A 22,214-nucleotide genomic window follows, 5' to 3' on the forward strand; every position below is an offset into this window, starting at 1 on the left:
AATGAATACGAGAAAAAATTGTTAAAATATCCTAATATGTAGAACATTTCTACATTCGTGTAACAAATATGGACGTCTTTTATAACAAGTCTTATAAGCGTAGCAACTCCATAATTACGTCTCAAATTTAAATTTGACTATTTAAGGCATCTTGCATTTTAGGCAATCACCAAACTTTAAAATTAAAATCAATCAAGTTTGTTTGTCCTTGCTGTTTAATTTTATGGATATTATCATTTTTTTAACCAACCAACAGATTAAAAATCTTCTGCAATTGAATTTTCCTAGTATCCCTGTGTTTCAGACACAAAAATTAGATTCTTGCAAAAAGGAAAAGTTTAATTCTAAAAATGAAAACTTAGTATGTGCGCAGCGCATACAATATTGTGACATATTTCATTATAGCAAACAATAAAAGAACGCTAAGAAAATGTTATTCCAAACTGAGAGATATCCGGTGAATTAGACATGGTTCTCAGCCATACTAAAAAAAATGAATAGCATAAAGTTTTCCAGGTTGAAGGAACACTACATATTTGCTTGAAGTTTTGTTCTCGAGAATGACTAGCCCTAGGGCATAGCCAGCATCAACAATTCAGGGTGGGGGGAATTTGGTCGCACAATTGGAATACAGTGGCACATGAAAAGAAAAAGAATCAGAGTCGTAGTACCTCATCCCCCCCACACGTTTCACTTTTTTTGTTGGGGGAGAATTAAACTAATAGGGATTTGATAATTTTTAGTTTGTTTCTTTATCATTTTAGGTAAGGTTAGGTTAGGTTATATTGGGTAATAAACACTGAATCATTTTGTGTTTTTTTTAATGTGTCATAGCGAGTAAATAATAAATTAAACGGCACTTTCTATATTTTCTGCCTTTCAATGTTTCGTTGGTTAATTTGTAAAAGCTTAAAACTTTTAAAAAGTGAATAAATCTATTAAAAATCCACAATTTCGTCACTGTGTCAAGGTAAAGTTCATAGAGGTTAGAAAGAAAAATGAGGGAGTAACATGGTAATGATGAGGGAGGATAATGAAGAAAGAAAAATGAGGGAGTAACATGGTAATGATGAGGGAGGATAATGAAGAAAGAAAAATGAGGGAGTAACATGGTAATGATGAGGGAGGATAATGAAGAAAGAAAAATGAGGGAGTAACATGGTAATGATGAGGGAGGATTATGAAGAAAGAAAAATGAGGGAGTAACATGGTAATGATGAGGGAGGATTATGAAGAAAGAAAAATGAGGGAGTAACATGGTAATGATGAGGGAGGATAATAAACAAAATTCTAGAAAACAGGGATGATTTTGTAAAAAAAGAAATATAAAGTAGTACGGGTATTTTGTCTGTCGTTAAGATCTTAAAAATCTTTAAACCAACCTGGGACCTATGTTAAGCTTCCTAAAATAGAGAACCCAATAGGGTCAGAAGTTATGGAGATCTTAAGCTTTAGAAAAAAACCTGACTATTTAATACAATAGGATCGATAAGGTATATCTGAATAGTTTTACTAGCGTTACAAACCAGCTAACAAACAGGCAGCATAAATTATCTTTTATTTTGAAACCATTTCTTTGATTATTTATCCCTGAAAGTGGTAAAAATGAATATAATTTTTATGGAATTCCCCCTCTTGTTTATGGTCAGGGATCTTAAAGGATAAGACTATGTACGATAAATGGATGTACATCCCCAATGATCATCAACACAACTAACCCGTCTGTGGGTTACGATTATTGGCTGAAAAGTTTAGACATTGGTAAAGTGAACCCACCAATTAAGATATAATATATACTAGCGGCTACGCCCCTAGAAGCCTCTAGGGGCACTGGTAGGAGGGGGAAAAGTCGACCTCATCCCATTTTAAATTTGAGTTTCAAAAGAGTTAAAAAATATTTTTTTAGGGGGGAGGGGGGTGAAGACACCCGCTCCAAAAATAGTTTAAAACCTTCCCAGGACCTATAAGAATCTTCACTGTAAAGGAATACTATATCGGTTCAGCGGTTAGCGAGATCCTTCGGTAAAGACAAAAAACGATTACTACTTTATATAATAGTAGCGGCTTCGCCCCTAGCCTCTAGGGGCTTTGCCCCAAGATGTGATAATAGTTATTTCTCGTATCGTATTATAAACGGCTTTCCACGGATTAGCCCCGTGGTGCCGAAGGCACCGGCTAAAAAAACTAGTTTTAATCTTATGATTGTACATTTCTATATTCGTAGAAAACTGGATATAATACGATGCTAGACATAGTTTTTTCGTATGGATGAGAACCGGTTCCTATCCACCGGATTCGAATGAATACGAGAAAAAAAATTAATATTTATTGTTTTTAGTAGTGAGAGAATGTTGCTATTCTTTCTTTCAAAATAAATGCTGGAATAAAAAATAATAAAGGGCAGCCTGGGGCAGCCTGTAGCAGAGCAAAATAAAAAATAAGGGGAGGATTTTTTTGTTTTTTTGGGGGTTAGGGGTGTCCCTACCCCCAAGAAAATAGCTTAAAACCACCACAGGACCAGTAGGTATATACCCTCAAGAGTAGAATCCGATCGGTTCAGTGGTTACCGAGATCTTAAGCTTCAGACGGACGGACGGACGGACGGACAGACAGACAGACATCGTACTACTTTGTATTATTGATAATACTAGCGGCTGCGCCCCTAGCATCTAGGGGCTCTATATTCAAAGGGCTGAATAAAGGCAGAAAAATATCTTAAAACCATACCCAGACTTATTTATAAAAATAAAATAGCCTAAAACCATCTGAGGGCCTATACAAAGCTTCGTTCTAAAAGAGAACCATATCGGTTCAGTGGTTAGCGAGATCCTTCGCTACAAACAAAAAAGCTTATTACTTTATATTATAGGATAATAGGATAAGAACGTGGGAATAAAACTAAGGTACCATTATAATTTCCATTCATACGTCTACCCCCCCTTCCTCCCTGTTTATAATAGAGAAAATCCCTCAAAATACTTTTAAACAATGTAAACTCAATTTTTGAGTTGCAAAGCATATCTAATAACAATTTTTATTTTGGTCTGTAGGGAAGTAAGATCTCTAAAACAGTTATTATTTTCGTGTTTCATTATAATTAAATAATGGTTATTTATTGCATCGTATTATAGACAGTTTGATATTTAAATGAAAAATTATAAGATTAAAACCAGACCTGGGCTAACAAAACTGGTATGAATCTTATGACTTTTATTCCTCTATTCGTGGGAAATTGTCTCTAACATAATGCTATACATGATTTTTCGAAGCAATACTGTAAAAGAATAATCGATTCCCTTTCCTTTTTACACAACCTTTTAAAAATTTTCAAACAACTTAATATCTCATTTTCTTTTTTATATGCATATTGCTCTGCTCTTATGTGCCCTAACATTCTTGTTACAATAATCAAATTTTCTTTTAAAATTCCTTATTATATATAAATCCTATACACATTATTCATATTGTATAGTTTGTGTATAAGTGTGTGTATGTGTGTGTGTGTGTGTGTGTGTGTGTGTGTGTGTGTGTGAGTGTATGTGTGTGTATGTGTGTTTGTGTGTTTGTGTGAGTGTGTATGTGTGTTTGTGTGTGAGTGTGTAATGAGTCATTCTAATTTGATTGTAAAAATTAAAGAAATTCATAAGGAATCTGATATTATAGTCTTTGTTTGGAAGAACAAGGTTTGATTTGCAGAGAACTAAAGGGATGATTCATTGGTCGATAAATCAATGTACATAACCAATGATGATACACCAAATTACCCCTATCTGTAGATTAAAATTAGTGGACTCTCAACTTATTAAACAAAATTAGCAAAGTTCAATAAATGTCCCTAAACTTGCTATGCCAATGAAAAATAAAACGTTATTATAAAACTTTGGAGACTATTGTAAAAACAGCATGTTATACTCTACCTCCCTGTTTGATATGTGGTTGATAAAATACATATTTTAATTTTCATACACTTTGACAAAAACAACGCGTTTGATCTAGTTGGTTATTTTTTTTTAATTAATATATTTCTTAAATCATATTAATATTCTGCAAAGAAGACATTGTTTCTTGTTAGACCATTTTAAGGATAAAAATTTAAATGCCGTTTAATCTGCAACATATCAAAGTTTTAGAATTATGTTAGGTTTGTCATTGTTTGAAAAATGTGAGATATTCAAGTTTCTAATTGCAGGCATTAGGGACAGGGACTTGAATTATCAACAAGGACAATAACATACAATAGAATGGAAAAATTATGAAATGATGAGGGCAAAGAAAAAAAATAAAGATTAAGGAGTAAAATATAGAGAAAAAATAGGGGAAAAAAACTTAAAAGGGCGAAAAAGAGGTAGAGATTATTAAAGAAACCACGCTGATCCTTCTTTTATTTTTAATACGTTTGTCTCTTTCTATGCAAGGAATGGTAGTTGACTTACTAACTCCAGGAAATCCCTGTCCATCTTTCAAACTAAAGTTAGAAGAGTAGAGGGAGATCTGTTAATAAAATTATTAATTAATTTTGTGTGTCAATTTTAAAATTTGATATAATAGGCTATTGTAAAGTGGATTAATTAACAAACGAATGAAAATTTTAAAACAGGTATCTCTTTTTTTTCTGTTTCATGTTTAGAAACTTTGCTAAAACAAAGATGGGTATTAATAGATATAAAAAAAAATTGCTATGTATTTATTCTATATTATTAACCCTCTATTTCTACTACTCCTATTGACGGCACAATTCTTTGTTTATAAACTTTTCTAAAACAAAGATACTTACAAGCAAATTTATACAAATATAAGCTGATTTATATATCCTAAGAATAAATAACTAATGTTATACCTAATTCTCCCTGACAAACCAATTATAGAGAAGCTACGCTTTCAAAACAAACACAAAATTAGATAGATAATCCATATATTTAGTCTAGGTGAACATAAAACACATTTTTATTCATACAATTAAAATACAATACAATTAAAAATCAATAGATAACACATAAAATCATATGATCAGCTGATGGCCTACTGGACTAGCTCCTTATTTAAATAAGCCAGGGAGGGAGGGAGGGATACCTAGCTAAAATAAATCCAAACTGACTATCAACAAACCAACTTAATCCCACCAAAACTACAAAAACCCCAAAAACCAGATTGACAGGGATAAATATATATAACACAAAATTATTTATCCTAAGAATAAATAACTAATGTTATACCTAATTCTCCCTAACAAACCAATTATAGAGAAGCTACACTTTCAAAACAAACACAAAATTAGATAGATAATCCAAACCAACAAAACTGATGAGAATGATATGTAAAAACAGGAAATTAGTTTAACACATTTGAAACTAAAATTGCTTCAGATTCCAGAACCCGTTGGTATCTAGCCCTTGATGTACTTTTAAGGGCCCATTTGCCATAAAAATTCATAACATAGTCCGGAATTCCATTCCATGATGCTTCTGTGCATCTGCCAATTCTTAAAGAATGCGTAATAATCTTGTTGGTGTCCACTCCTGCTCTGTTACATAAATCCAACAACAATCCATACATATGTGCATAAGATAATCTTTTCTTATACAAACATTACCCATCATCTATTTAGAAAAATAGATAAACAGAGTCGCCATGTAATTTACCATAAAATCCTGCTTTCAGTAAATAATTATTTACGATTTTCATAAAGTTATCAATTGAAATCTAACAGTCTGGCCCCTCTTTTTCTTATTGTTCTTCGCATCAAACAATTTTAAAGTTATCACATTATTTACAAAGTAACATTATTCCATTTCACTGAGAACCATAATCATATCTTAAAAACCCAATCCAAGCAAAAATCATTAAGCATAAATTTCTCAATATCAAACTATAAAAATTTTGCTTCCAATGCACACAAATCATACTTTCAAACTCATCTTTTAATAAAGGCCTTCTGTTATTCTCAGGTTTACGAAAATGTTTCGTTAAAAATTGCAAGATTTGCTCATTAACATAAGGATTATCAAAACTTTTTAAAAGTAATCTATGAAAGATTTTTACCCCATTTATATATTGATTAATAGTAGACCATGAGCTGTCATTCTCTACTTTATTTATTAAACGAATAAACAATTCAATTTTATCCACTCAAAATAAAACTAGTGAATTAACTAGAGCGAATTGTTTCCATACGTTAAACCCAGATTTTTAAGATTCAAATCCCTTTAACCTTGCCTTGAACAATATGCTACAATCAAGGTTTCCAGAGTAATCCAATAATCCGGTAGCTGACCTCAAGTCAAAATCCGATTCTTTTATCCCAACAGAACTGGCCAATTCCTCCAAATCCACTGTGGGACACCCTGTTGAATTAATTAAGTTCTGGTATTCTTTTACTCCCCCTAAAAATATAAAATTCTTTAAAATTAATTTAAAATTCAGATATATAATTCAGACTCAACAATTTTAAAAATATTGCTGTTGTTACTCTTTCTGAAACCTAGAAAAATACAGAAAATTTTTAAAAGATTGTAACTGCATCCTTAAAATTATTTGAATATGTACATGAATAGCATGAGTTTAATAAGCAACGAAAATATATCTTATTTCATTCTGGCCAGTTACGGCTATTTCAACCAACATATATGTATTCTCGACAATAATCCAGAATAACCGTAATCAAAACCAAAAAATCAGTAATCTATCATAATACTACTGTTCTCAGAAAATTGTATTTTCCCTTTTTAATAAAATATAAGATCATATTCCAGACGTTAAAATTAATTTTAAATTCCAACATCAATATCTATACAATAACCTCATAAAATTGTAATTTACCATATTCTTTTTAGTTGGGCGTTCGAAACAGACTTTAGAGTATCTACGCTATATTATAATATAGCTTATTTAAAACCTAAATTCATTCACTATACAGTATACTCATTCTATACTAGACATATCAATAAATAGAAAAGAGCGAAGCTACTCTAACTTTTACCTTTGTGTATCCTAGCCATTTTTAGAAGTGGCAGCTCTGATTAATCAGTTTTCTTTTCCCCCTGTCCTTATGAAGTAGAATATTCCTAGTTTGAGAGATTGAAACATTTCTAAATAAAAATTATTATCAATATATTATACATAATTTCCATTACCAACAAATACACTTAATTAAAACTTACATATTATGTAGACTAAAATTATCAATATTCTAACTTTGCAAATCTATTTTTAAAACACAATTAATTTCTAAATATGCCATTGTCCTTTTCATTCCATTAATTGCCCTCAATATTTTGTCAATAATGATATTTTATTGTAAATATCCTCATAAACCCTAGCAATACATTGGAAAAACAATTATTACCTATTTAGAATAGCGGCGATTTGTTCTTTATTGTCCATCGCTTTTCTTCTAATATCTGTCTCTCTATGGAACGTACGTCTTTCTCTTCTCTACCTTATCTGCCAATATAATCTCTCTCTCGTAGGACAAAAATGCTTCATAACAAGCGTCTAAATGTACGCGTACATCTTCTAGATTTTCATTTTCTAGAGCGTACTTTGCTTCAAATACAAAATGTTTATAAGACTGTAACGGTCATAATGTTTTTGATTATATTCACTATTCAAAACTTTTCTTTCACTTTTTTGAGAAAACTTTTTGTCCATATACGCTAAATGCCCTGATATATCTTTTAGGAACTGTGCTTGGGTTCCTTTGACGTGGTTCTCAAGATTAACTTTCAAGCTCTGAATCTGGGAGGCTAAAAATGCCTTTAGGCTTTCATGGGAATTTTCTTCTTCGTCAGAAATAGGCTGGGCATGTTCATAGCTTACATCTTGTCTTCGCCTATTGGAACGACGTCCTGAAGTCCCTGCAGAAACTCCACCAGTATTTACCCCCCTCATAGACCTTGTACGAAGGGAAGGCATTCCCCCGGCTATGTTTAAAGGATTTTCAGGTCCTTGTGAAGCACTACAATTATCCTGCGGCTCACTGCTTTGTTCCGGGCTTAATTGTGTTCTTGCACTATTGCCTATAACTAATTTTAACACATTAGATTTGTTTAATTAGATTTAATCATTATCCTAGAATATTTTTTTTGTTGACTGCTTAGCCCAAATTTGAAAGAAAAACTTTTTTGCTTAAAATTTGGTTAATCAAACAATTTTTAAAAATCATGCACAACAATTTCTTTTATTCAAGCTTAGCTATCCACCTTACAAACACAAAATATTTTTTGAAAGTAAAAATATCTATATTAACTATTTACTTAACCGTTTCATTAAACAGATAATTTTTACTAAAAACATATAAAAATCAAGGGTTTTTCAGTTTATTCTCATAAATATTTATACACAATTACAGATAAACTTCGTACACACACAATGTATATATTTTTAAAAAGAAAACATTATCTTACTTCTTTCCTTAGTTTCTTAGTTAAACAAGTGCAACACATTGAATTAAATCCGAAATAGAATTTTAAATTCAAAAATAATTAGTAAAATAATAAAATTTATAAAATAACCCATCTCCTGTTCTCGGCATAAGCACAATGTTCTTTCACCTAGCTAAAATAAATCCAAACTGACTATCAACATACCAACTTAATCCCACCAAAACTACAAAAACCCCAAAAACCAGATTGACAGGGATAAATATATATAACACAAAAATATTCTTTTTATATTTCAAACAATTAAATGGTTTAAATAAAAAAAAATGATAAATCTCATGACTCAAATCTTTCTAGTGCATATTACAAATGTACTTTGTTCGGCTTTCTTTAAAAGCCTTTATTTATACTACTAGTTTTTATTTTACTAGCGGCTTCGTATTTTAGATTTAAAATAAGAATGTAAAAAAAAATTTCCCCCTCCCCAAAGAATATTATTTTTACATACTTACTGTTTTTTTGTGGGGGGGGGGGGGGGTAGTCCAACCCACTAATTTAATTTTAGTTTTAAAAAGAAAAAAAAAAATTTTTTTTTGGGGGGGGAGGGGTGATTTTTTATTTTTTAGGGGGGTTGGGGGTGTCACAACTCCCAAGAAAATAGTTATAAACCTTCATGGGACCTATGAAAAGCTACCCTGTAAAGGAGAACCCGATCGGATCTGCGATTAGCGAGATCCTTCGCTACAAACAAACAGACAGACAAACATCGTTCTACTTTGTATTATAGATGTCTATATAGCTAAGCTAAAATTCCCTACTTCAATATTTGTTTTGTTGAATCTTTTATAATGTATATTCAATTCATAAATTTGCTGATCCTATTTTTATGAATTTTTTTTTGTAGCTATGGGTTATATCCAATAATTAAACCTAAAATATCAATCTTTCTATATTTCCATTGGGTCCAGAAAGAGAGAAAGAACTGACAACTATTTACATATGTAGATTCATACATGTTTGTTTTAATACCATAGAACAAGAGGATAGAACTAACATATGTAGATTCATACATGTTTGTTTCAATATCATAGAACAAGAGGATAGAACTAACATATGTAGATTCATACATGTTTGTTTTAATATCATAGAACAAGAGGATAGAACTAACATATATAGATTCATACATGTTTGTTTTAATACCTTAGAACAAGAGGATAGAACTAACATATATAGAAACATACATGTTTGTTTTAATACCATAGAGAAAGAAGTTAGAACTAACATATGTAGATTCATACATGTTTGTTTTAATACCTTAGAACATGAAGATAGAACTAACATATATAGAAACATACATGCTTGTTTTAATACCATAGAACGTAAAGATAGAACTAACATATGTAGATTCATACATGTTTGTTTTAATACCATAGAACATGAAGATAGAACTAACATATATAGATTCATACATGTTTGTTTTAATACCTTAGAACAAGAGGATAGAACTAACATATATAGAAACATACATGTTTGTTTTAATACCATAGAGAAAGAAGTTAGAACTAACATATGTAGATTCATACATGTTTGTTTTAATACCTTAGAACATGAAGATAGAACTAACATATATAGAAACATACATGCTTGTTTTAATACCATAGAACGTAAAGATAGAACTAACATATGTAGATTCATACATGTTTGTTTTAATACCATAGAAAAAGAAGTTAGAACTAACATATAAAGATTCATACATGTTTGTTTTAATACCATAGGACAAGAAAATAAAAATAACATATGTAGATTCATACATGTTTGTTCTAATATCATAGAACAAGAAGATAGAACTAACTGTATAGATTCATACATTTTAAATATCATGTAGAAAATTCATCTATTTTTAATACCATAGAACAAGAAGATAGAAATAACATATGTAGATTCATACATGTTTGTTTTAATACCATAGAACATGAAGATAGAACTAACATGTGTACATTCATATATGTTTGTTCTAATATCATAGAACAAGAAGATAGAACTAACTGTATAGATTCATACATTCATACCTGCTGGTAACACTATAAAACCAATTATTCTATGACTAATGCAAATTCATGAGAAAATTTTCAGAATTTATTCTATGTTTCTGGATGACAGTTGAATATAAAATTTATTCATGTCAGTCAAGGGTGTGCCATTATTTCCACATAATGACTAAGTGTTTGTTATTCGCAAAAAGACACAATCCTATATTATAAAGTAACAGAATTCCATGATGTCTGTAAGCAATTTAGATCTTGAAATGACAGAACAATCTTTCTGCAAATTTCAGGAACCCTTGTAGTGGCTTGTGCAGTTTTAGTTTAAGTTTTTAATATAAAAAGTAATTGTGGAAGTAAATTCACACCAAGTCATGTGGGATAAAAAACATTTATTCAAACTAAAAAGAAATATTTATTATAGCTTTCATTCTGTATTTTTTATAATTGTTAGAATTGATTAATTCATTTTTAATGATAATTTTTTATTCTTTTTTTCAATGATATTTTCCGTATTTTTTTTAGTTCTAATAAGTCGAAGGATTAATTCATCTTTGACCTAACCTAGATAAAAATAGCAACAATTTTCACAAAATTCGCACCTCTTACATAACCATATTTCCAGTATGGCTTCGAAGCCGATTAATATCCGCTGGATTATAACCGGTTCTCAGCTATACTGAAAAATCATGATAGCATCGTATTACAGACAATTTTCCTTTTCCACGAATACTAAATTAATAATTGAAAGCCAAAGAGTTAAAAAAATTGTTAATCCAACTAATAAGAAACGTTATTATAAAACTTTGGGGGACTAGTGTAATAAACAGCCCAATGTCCCTTCCTCCCTGGATATTACATAGAAGCTATTCTGTTGAAAAATGAAGTTAAAATTTCCTTACAATTGGTATAATTTCATTTGAGTAGAACTAGTCATTTTCAATACTTTAACTTTAGATTTAATACACAAACGATTACTTCACATAGTAACTATTATTTTCGTATTCATTCGAATCTGGTGGATAGGAACCGGTTCTCATCCATACGAAAAAACTATGTCTAGCATCGTATTATATTCAGATTTCTACGAATATAGAAATGTACAATCATAAGATTAAAACCATTTTTTAGCGTGTGCCTTCGGCACCACGGGGCTAAAAAAACTGGTTTTAATCTTATAATTGTACATTCTAAATCCGCGGAAAGCGGTTTATAATACGATAAAAGAAATAGCTATTCCAGTATGGCTTCGTTACCGATAAATATCCGCTGGCATATAACCTGTTCTCAGCCATACTGAAAATCATTATAGCATCGTACTTTAGACAATTTTCTTCAAATAATAAACTAAGAAATATATCGTTAATACCAGTTTTGGAAGCCCTTGGAGCTAACAAAACTTGTTTTAATATCATATTTTTTTTATATTTTGATATAAAACACGGAAAGCTGTCTATAACACGATGCCATAAATAACTATTATTATTCAAATGTTTTAAGTAGTATCAGAAAGTATGTTGAAAACTTTAGCAGCTGTCAATTGTCTAGGTTGAGGTTGCCGCGTATAACATTAAATTGTGGTTTATACTATGCATATTGTATAACTAGTGACTGTACATCTATCATCTAGGGTAAGGATGGCAGTAGAATAACCTATAATTATCCTAAGAGTTAAATTTAAAAACACAACCTGGGACCTATGTGACGCTTTCCAAAAATGAATAACTTAACTGGTTTAAAGGTTAGCAAACTCTAAACAGACAAACAAAAAACTTAGCGATTGATATAAAGGAATCATAAAGTTTTTTAGATCTTCTTAGAGTTTATAATTCAATACAGAAATACACACACACACACAGACAAATTCAGTGTAAAGTTTTGTTTTACGGTGAATAGTGCACTGGTTACCGTGCAATAGTGGTGTTGGGTGGGGGTTCCAAGCAACGCTCTAAGGGAAACTCCATATATTTTCCCCCAAAAAAATTCCTATTAATGGGGGAGTGGGCGCTTAATGGGCATTAAATCAGTTGTTGGAAAGGAACAGACATAAAACTTTCTGACAATTTAAATTGCACTAATACCCAACAATCATGAAAATATTGGTAGCTTTTGCATTAATTTGAAACCCAAGTCGTGTAGCCTCCTTTTAACTACATGCAATAATGATTCCGAGAAACATTAACTAGAATCTTTATTTTATGTCATATTGCAGAGCTCAAACAAAACAACTTAAGTAAAAAAAAACAGAATCTTTATTTTTAAAAGCGAAGCTTTTCTATCATTAGGGTCGGTCCGTCCGTCCGTACGTCCGTCCGTCCGTACGTCCGTCCGAGATAGATAGCTTTTATTCGTTAATTTAGGCATGTTAGAATTGTCCTATCGATTTTAAACTTTGCATGATGATTCCTGTAGTAGTTGGGTACGATTTAGAAAGCGTAGCAACTCTATAATCATTACCAGAATGTCCGTACGTCCATTTTAAACATGTTGATTTTTCTACTTTTTAAACAACAAATTTTCAAGTGTTTTAATTATCCGTTTGATCTGATTTTTGGTATATTGATTCCTGGGACAACAAAGAACAATATTATAAGCGAAGCAACTCTATAATCAAGTCCAAAAATGTAAGTATGTCCATAAACATTATCCTGTTTTTAAGCAGTTTTTTAACAAATTTACCTACAATTTTGATTCGACATTTATACATTTATGTTCCGATTTTTCAGTTCAGATACTATACAAGTGTTAATGTCCGTTTGTCCTACCGTTTCAGTGCTTCGCTTTTATGGATGTTGTCATCCTTGTTTAATGGCATATTGCAGATTTCATATGAAACAGCTAAAAAAGTAAATAAATTGGTGGAGGGAATAATTCTCTTCTAGGGGTGATTTTTCTTGGAGGTGTGGTGATACCCTCCCCCAAAATAGTCATAAATATTTCCAGGGCCTTTGAGAAGCTATATTTTAAAAGAGAACCATATCAGTTCAGCGGTTAGCGAGACTCTTCAATACACACAGAGACACAGATCCTGTAACTTTTATATTTTGCTACATTATTAAAAAACCTATTCCCGACTATTATAGAAATGTCTATCTATAATATATACTAAATCCCCCTATATTATTACCACACACATACACCAAAGCAGCCTATTGTGCCTAATAAAAAATGACGCCATACAAAACAACTGACCATTGCTAGGCCAGTTACCAGTACACATTGCGTAATTAATCCATGGTAAAATGTATACTGGCCTATCATTTGTCATTTGTATTGTATGACGTCATTTTTTATTAGGCAAAATAAGCTGTCTTACATTATACACACAACGATCTACAAAGTAATTGGATGATTGTTTGTGGAACACAGTAATAGTGTCTGACTGATTATGACGTAACAAAAAAAATTAGCCAATGAGAGGCCACTATAAATTTTACCATTGGTCAATAACGGGCTCTCATTGGCTAATTTTTTTTGTTACGTCATAATCAGTCAGACACTATTACTGTGTTCTTGTTTGTGTGATTATTTTTTTTTGGCGTTGCCACTCAGCAAGTAGGCTATTTCTTCCCTGCATTTTAATTAAGATGTTTTGTACCTTTTCTTTAAAACTTTTCCGCCTAAAATGTCTCTCCAAATCTTTTTGAAATTTTTTCTTTTCCATATTTAAGGATGGTCCATCCGTAACAGATAGCTCTTTTTGTTAGTTTGAGCATATTAAAATTATTCTTCTAATTTTAAACTTTGCATGATAATTCCTGTTGCAGTTAGGTACAATTTAGAAAGCAAAGCAAGGAAGTTGTCTTTATTCTAAAACTATCAATAATTTTCAAATATTTGTGCAAATATTTTACTTTAAAAAAAAATACTAATTTTCTTGTCAAGAAACATTCATACAACTTCGTCATAGTTCAACAAGGATGAACTGATTCTTTGATAGTGTAGCTGATCATTTCTAAATAAAAAATAGAGGTAAATTGCAGCCTTTTTGTTTTTTTAAGGTGAGAGGGGGTTGGGGGAGATTGTAGTTTCAAAAGAAAGTAAATCATAAAGTGTTTTTTTTTTAGATGGGGGGGGGGGGCGGAAACTTTTATCTAAGGCAATATCTCCTGTGGGGTAGAAGACACCCTCCTTAAAAAATTTATGAAAACCTTTCCGAGGTCTATAAGAGGCTTCACCGTTGCAGCGGTTATGCTATTTTGTTCATTACAGATTAACCAAGAAACTAGTATAGTTTTGCAGAAATTCTAAGTTGTAGAGTAGCTGTGTTGCATCAAAATGAAATATCAATGTTGAAATTGTGGATAGATGGAAGAAAAATGTAGCTCATGCAATTTTTAGAGTAATTTAAAGTTATTACCCTCGACTTATGCATTACTTGCATTACTTATATTACCAAGGGGTAGAGTAATAAGTTCGCGAAAAAAAACCAAATTTCATTAAAAGGGAAGTGTAATAGAAGTATTGTTTTAGTAATTCGTCGTTTGTTTGACATCGTTATTCGTTAGAATTGAGCCAACACCCCCATTCCCCCAAACCCAACGTCCAAAAAAAGGCAAATATATTTTTAGCCGCCGCCTCCCAAAAATTTACCTCCCAAGTTCCTAGTGCATACAGAATTAACCAAAACCATCCCTTTCTCTCCATTTTTAAAAAAGCTTGGACGTTCCTTTCTAAAACCTTAAGTTTACTCCGTTGACTTATCTTTTTTCCCCTGGTATTATTTGAATTACTTGAATTATCATCTTGTAGGATAGATTTTTGGGATCAGGTCGAAATGAGAAAATTTTATTGGAAGGGATAAGACAATAAGCAATAAATTGATGTACATTACTAATGATAATAAACAAAATTACTTTCTTCCGTAGATACATATTATGAAGATCCCTAACCCTTTACAGTCGGGCCCCTTGCCGCGCCTTAATCGGTCGGGGGGGAGGGGGGGGGGGCAAGGGCTCTTTATCTTTCACACACAGTAAATTTGATAGAAAAAAACGGAGGGGGGGGGCGTTCAACGCCACCCCCCCGTCCGTTAAGGGTTAAGATAGCAAATCGAAAAAAAAGCAAAAAAGATGTAAAGAAGGCTTTAATTACACACTGCAAACGCTTTAAAAATTTGTATTTTCGCGAATTTCAGTTTTGTTTAGTTTTCTTATGTTAGACTTGATCGGGTTTCTGTATAGTTATGGGATAAAATTTAATGTTACATAATTGAAAATTTGCCCCTGATTACCCCCCTTACCCACACCTCAAACAAGGATGACAACACCCATAAAAGCGAAGCACTGAAACGGTAGGACAAACGGACGTTAACACTTGTATAGTTTCAGAACTGAATAATCCTAATATAAATGTATAAGAGTCAAAGCAAAATTGTGAGTAATATACCAAAAATCAGATCAATCGGATAATTAGATCACATAAAAATTTGATGTTAAAAAAGTAAAAAAATCATCATGTTTAAAATGGACGTACGGACATTTTGGTAATGATTATAGAGTTGCTACGCTTTCTAAATCGTACCTAACTGCTAAAGGAATCACCATGCAAAATTTGAAATCGATAGGACAATTCTAACATGCCTAAATTAACAAAAAAAGCTATCCGTTACGGACGGACGGACGGACCGACCCTAATTATAGAAAAGCTTCGCTTTTCAAAAAGCATGGAAATACCGTGGGAGCAGTTGAAAGCTTCCCTGGAGAGCAAAATAGTATTATAATTATTAAACACCGTTAAAGATCAATAAGTTTCCAAACTTGAAACCAATAATTTTAAAAACCTTGAACAAAATTATGTCGAGAAGTAGAGCAGCAAAATTAATGTGAGAATAGTTATTTCTTTCATCGTATTATAAACCGCTTTCCGCGGATATAGAATGTACAATTATTAGATTAAAACCAGTTTTTTTAGCCCCGAGGTGCCGAAGGCACGGGCTAAAAAAATGATTTTAATCTTATGATTGTACATTTCTATATTCGTAGAAGACGGTTTATGATACGATGCTAGACATAGTTTTTTCGTATTGATGAGAACCGGTTCCTGTCCACCGGATTCGAATGAATATGAGAAAAAGAAATCAATTATTAAATGATGTAAAAATTAAATTATACAAAAATCACGGAACCTTTCTGAAGAAAAGGGTTTAAAAAAATCATACAAGACCAAAACAAATCATATACTATCAATGATGAACTCCAATTTAGTTTCCGAAAGTGTACCTAGCGTCCGCGTCCTATCTCGAAATTTGCTATTAGGTAAAAAAGCTTCAAACTTCCAAAAAAAATTAAAATTTTAAACATTAAAATTTTGAATGTATAAATCGCTTTGTTTTCACAAATTTCCGGAGTAGCTGAAAATAGGGTCTGCAATAATTGGGTTATCTGCTGTACACTTTAGGAAACTAGGGCTAGAATAGGAAATCCATTTGGAGCTGATCCTATCAATGGAATATATATTATGTGGATATTGTGACATGGGAATTTTTTTCCTAGGACAACAAGGTGCAAAATTATATGCGAAGCATCTCTATAATTAAATCCTAATAATAAAGCTATGTCCATTATACAGTATCCCGTATTTTGCAACACATTTTTGCACAATTTTGTTTAGTCGTACAAATTAATGTTCTGCTGATTAAGTTCTGACACTCAACAAGATTTATTGTTCGTTTTTCCTTTCTTCTAATTTCAGAGCTTCGCTTTTATGGATGTTGTCAATTTAAAAGGATCAATTTTTTTTTAAAATTCAATAAGGACTCAGTAATCAAATTGCTGAATTACTGCTATGTGTCCTAACCCCTTGAATAAGAAAGTTATATTGTGTAGACATAATTTCAGCCATGACCTTTCCTATAACAGTGGTGATTTGACACAATTTTCTTCATGCATAATTTATACTAAAAAGCTACTTCATAATATCAAACTCAGATTTAAAATAACCCTCAAGTTTCAGATTTTAAACGCGCTACTCAAATAATTTTTTGGTAGGTTGGTTTTTTTTTGGGGGGGGGGGGGGGGTTGGAATTACACCTTCTAAACGAACCTAGGAATAGTGTCTAACTTTTTATCTTTGTGACGTAACAAAAATCCATCTCTTTTTTAGGGGTTTCCTTTCCCACCTCCCCTCTCATCCTTTGATTTTTGTTACGTCACAAAGATAAAAAGTTAGACACTATTACTAGGTTCCTTCTAAACTTAGTCACAAGTGGCTGTAAATAAAGCCACTGCGCACGTTTCTTGTATTTAAATGATAAAGCTGTTTATCACAGTATTGATTTTCAGTCCTAATGGGTTTAGGACATTTTCACCCCCTAAACTAAGTAATAGGTTGGTGTTCAGCATAGATTCATATATAAAGCAAACCAATCAAAATTATTTTTTGGAAGGTTTGGTCAAAGTTCATTGTATACTCCCCTTAAACAGGGAGGGAGGGGACAATGGGCTGTTTATAACTTGAGCCCCTAAAGTTTTATAATTACGTTTTCTTATTTTTAGACTTTATTGAATTTTTATCGGTTGGTTTAATAAGTTGAGTGTCCAAACGTTTCAACTACTAATTGTAATCTACAGATGGAGTAATTTTGTATATCATCATTGGGGATGTACATCAATATATCTGCCTTTGTCTTATTTTTTTAGATACCTGTCTAAACAGAAGTATAGGTGTAAATACAACTCCTGTGCCGTCCCTACTTGAAATGATTTAGCTGGATAGCGCAGCATTCAAAATTCAACTCTATTCACTGAGAATATAATTATACAAACCACGGTGAGAACATTTGGCGTACATTTAGATGTTAAAAGTTGTAGGATGTGAAACTTATGAACCCATTAACAAATTTGGAAATTAAAAAATTAAATTTCGTTTTTCCAATATTAAATATATAAAATATTCTTTAGGGGTCTAAACAAAAGTTTAGAGTTTAGAGTTGCTACGCTTTCAAAATTTACCTCATAGATACAGTAATCTTATTACACTTTTTTTAAATGGGTAGGATGATTCTAACATATCTAATTTTACTATCACCGCATAGTTTTCTTTTAGTATTGCCCCACAGTGATAATTTTATCATTATGACTTTTCATTTGAAATATCCAACTCATGTTGACGCTTATTTAAACATAACTTTTTTTACCAGCGCAGCTTCTCTATTGTAAGTTCAAATTGATATTCAAACATACGAACGACCGTCAGTCAATATTTTCTTGGAAAAAATGTCATTTATAAAAATAAAGTTTTTTTTTACTCATCAGTTAATGAATGGAATTAGTGGACCGTAATAGTTATTTCTCGCATCGTATTATAAACGGCTTTCCGCGGATATAGAATGTACAATTATTAGATTAAAACCAGTTTTTTTAGCCCCGACTTGCCGAAGGCACCGGCTAAAAAAACTGGTTTTAATCTTATGATTGTACATTTTTATATTCGTAGAAAGCTGGATATAATACGATGCTAGACATTTTTTTTCGTATGGATGAGAACCTGTTCCTATCCACCGCGCCGGATTCAAATGAATACGAAAAAAAACACTTTATTCCACTAATAATTTTTTTTATGTCTTTGGTAGTACTAATAATTCTAGCTGCGATACCTTGAATTTTTATCCAGAGCTGGATCTTTAAATCATTTTAGTGGTGAGCCAGATCGGGGTGCGCCGAATTTCAGCCAATCACAGCGCGGCATTTCATAAAATGCTGTGCTCTCATTGGTGGAAAGTTGGCTCACCCCGATCTGGCTCACCACTAAAATGATTTAAAGATCCAGCTCTGGTTAGAGTAATGGATATAGCATACATGGATATATTGACAGGGGAAAAGTTGTCGTCAATTTAGAACTCATTTAAAGGCCAGTTCGTTCATCCAGTAGGATAAGGTAATGGAGGTGGATGGGGGTATCGCTAATTTATTCAGCGGTGAGTTTCATTTAAGCATACACGAAAATCTGGTGCCACACCCAAGTAATAAGATATCTATAGTTATAAAACATTTCTCTAAACAAGGACATAGAGATTATTAAATCCATATAAAAAGATTAGTTTTAAGTAAATTACTGCTACAAAATATAAGCAGTTATTTTGTTTTCATTATATGTAGTTAAAGTAAATATTTTTTGAAATATTTTTGTTTCCCTTTTCCCTGATTTATATGCGGTTCCTTTTCTTGTATAGAGTTAAATAAACAATAGACTTATTACCCTAGAAGGTCTATCAGATACAATGTTACATAAAAAAAGAAATTCGAAGCATACCAAGTTTTTTGTTTATAATTATTCATCCAATCATAAAAACTACGATATCAATTGCCAATTGTATATTTATTGGATGAAATAAAAAAATCCATTTCAATAGATGAGTACCTACACTTTCCAACCAATAATGTGATAGGATTGTTTTTACACTGTGTTACTATTGGTCCGATTAAGGGATTGAACATCTAGACTATTTACATTTATTAAATAAAACTTAAATTACATGTATTATACTTTTTTTTATTATTTGCATTTCATTTGTAATCAACTCCAAAGTTTAGTTTTAGAAACGAAGTTTTTCTAACCTTTAAAAGTTACCGTCCGTCTGTACGTATATTAAAATAAAGGATAAAACAAAATCTTGTATGCAGCTATTGAAAATATTTCATGAAGATTTTATTTACCAATGAGCAAATCAACTTGTAAATCTATATATTATTACTTGTATGTTTCACCAGATTTTCATGTACTCTGATAAAGCGATGCTCTGAGCTGGCTAAAATTACTATACCATTTACCCTATCCCCTCCCCTCTTACTGGATGAACGAACTGACCAATAAATGAGGTCCATATTAGCAAGCTAAATTGATTATAAATTTTCCTCTGTCAATATATCCACCTAAATCCTATATCCATTATTTTGTATTAACTTACTTGGTCTATAGATGTTTTAGGCTTCTATATATTTTTACAGGGGAAATAAGATTTTCTTGGCCTCTATTTGAGATACTCGTCTGACATTCTTCTATGAAGATTCCTCTGAAAGTAAAACATTGTTTCTATAACAATAAATGTATAAGTATAGATGTATAATCTAGACAACTACTTGGCCCAAGTTGTGGTGACTTTTTTCGTCTGCTAGCAAATTGCTTTTTGGTGGTTTTTTTTTGTAGCGGCTCAGCTGTGTTGATATTGCGGATATTCAAAGACCCAACCTCGTGAGTAGAGTAACACATAGCTCATGTCCCCTCTATTCTTTTACTTAAAAAAATAATATTGTTGGTGAGATTTTGTGGAAAAGTTTTGAAGATTTGTGTTTCCTCTCGTTTATGATAAATCATATAAAATGTACCATTTTCAAACTTTTAATGTCTGATAAGACTAAAATAGAAAAATACAGAGAATCTTTACTTATTTGTAAACAACATTAAAAGTCTTTAAAGTAAATCTGATTTATATTCGTATGTTTAATGTTTATAGCAAAAAAAGGAAAAGTAAGTTAGCTTTGTATTGAGTTTTATTTTTGGGGGGAGGGAGGGGGGCACAGCCTTTAAGAAAATATTTTAAAACCTTTGTATGGCAAGTAGTTATATTCTATAAAAACAGAGCCCAAATCTTAAGATAGATACGAAAAAAATTGTATTATTCAAAAGATTATGAAGACAACCTCTATGGGGGCTCTATGTTGCTTGGGGTTCTAGACCCCACAACGCACTTTAAAGCAAACTTTGCGTTGTACACTTGAGGTGTAAAAGCGTTCATTCGCCGGATAGAGAACTAACCCTTTGTTTGTATGAAAGTCCTAACTGTGGATGGCAATGAAAAGCGCCTATTTAAGAGCTAAGGCATTCACCTTACTATTACAAATAATTTCACGCTCCTGACTTAGCAGCAGTAGCTACCATTTTAGGGTCTCTAGTATTATGCGGTGTGGTCCAGTCTAGAACCCAACACCCCCCTAGATCAGCAAGCCTACACGTTACCAATAACACCAAAAAAACTAAAAAGTAAAGTCTAAATATTCCCATCGAAAAATGTATGACTGTTGTTATATATACTTGGCTTTTATGATAATGTTGTTCGTTAGAAGTAAAGCTACTCTATAACTTATTCTTTTGTTTGTGGTTTCTTACGATTAATGTTAACATATGCAAATGTAATCTAATGTTAGTTTTAAATTGTTTAAAGATAGGTTTCAGTCTACACTCCATAGAAATGGTTTCCTTACTTCTGAAAACAAATTTTAAATTAGTTAGCAACATTAGCAATAGATATTAAGTGGCCGACACTCACTTAATCCCTTATAATTTTTAGGTTTTGTTTGCTGTTTCATGGATGTTGTCATCCTTGTTAGATAAATTTGGTAATCTTTTAAAAGTTATGTTGTGCATCTTCACTTCACGCCTTTTATACAATTTTACAAATAAATTTAGGTTGGCATTAATAAATTCTATGGTTGGGATATTTAAGAAGTTGCCATCCTTGTCAGATAATGCTTTACAAAATTATGTAGTGCAACTAGCCATTTAAACATTTATATAAATGAATGTTATCATACTTGTTAGTTAGATAAAAGTTTGGTAATCTTTTAAAAGTTATGTATGTAGTGCATCTAGCCTTTGTAAACATTTTTACAAATAAATATCAATTGTTATTCAACACAATATATAACAGTATGATGACATATTAATGTAATCATCCTTGTTAGATAAAGTTTAGTAATCTTTTAAAAATTAAAAGTGCATTTTTATTAGATATTGAGTTGTTAATTTCATTGGTAATCAAAATTTTATAACCACTTTAAGTAGTTTACAAACTTTG

The 22,214-nt window shown here is 31.6% G+C and overlaps 1 protein-coding gene and 1 long non-coding RNA gene across 2 annotated transcripts in view; both read right to left on the bottom strand.

Moving 5' to 3' along the window:
• The window catches only part of LOC145304025 (uncharacterized), a 465,321-nt gene that overhangs the window by 257,814 nt on the left and 185,293 nt on the right, over window positions 1-22,214 (bottom strand). The window lies entirely within an intron of this gene.
• On the bottom strand, window positions 5,719-7,733 carry LOC145312699 (uncharacterized). The gene is made up of 3 exons (XR_013877082.1): window positions 7,343-7,733; window positions 6,977-7,085; window positions 5,719-6,380 (listed from the first exon to the last, which is right to left on the bottom strand). It is a non-coding gene; the product is annotated as an uncharacterized LOC145312699 (long non-coding RNA).

The sequence above is a fragment of the Acartia tonsa genome, chromosome 2 (genome assembly GCF_053477335.1).
Source record: "Acartia tonsa isolate MP-2025a chromosome 2, ASM5347733v1, whole genome shotgun sequence".
Lineage (NCBI taxonomy): Eukaryota > Metazoa > Arthropoda > Copepoda > Calanoida > Acartiidae > Acartia > Acartia tonsa.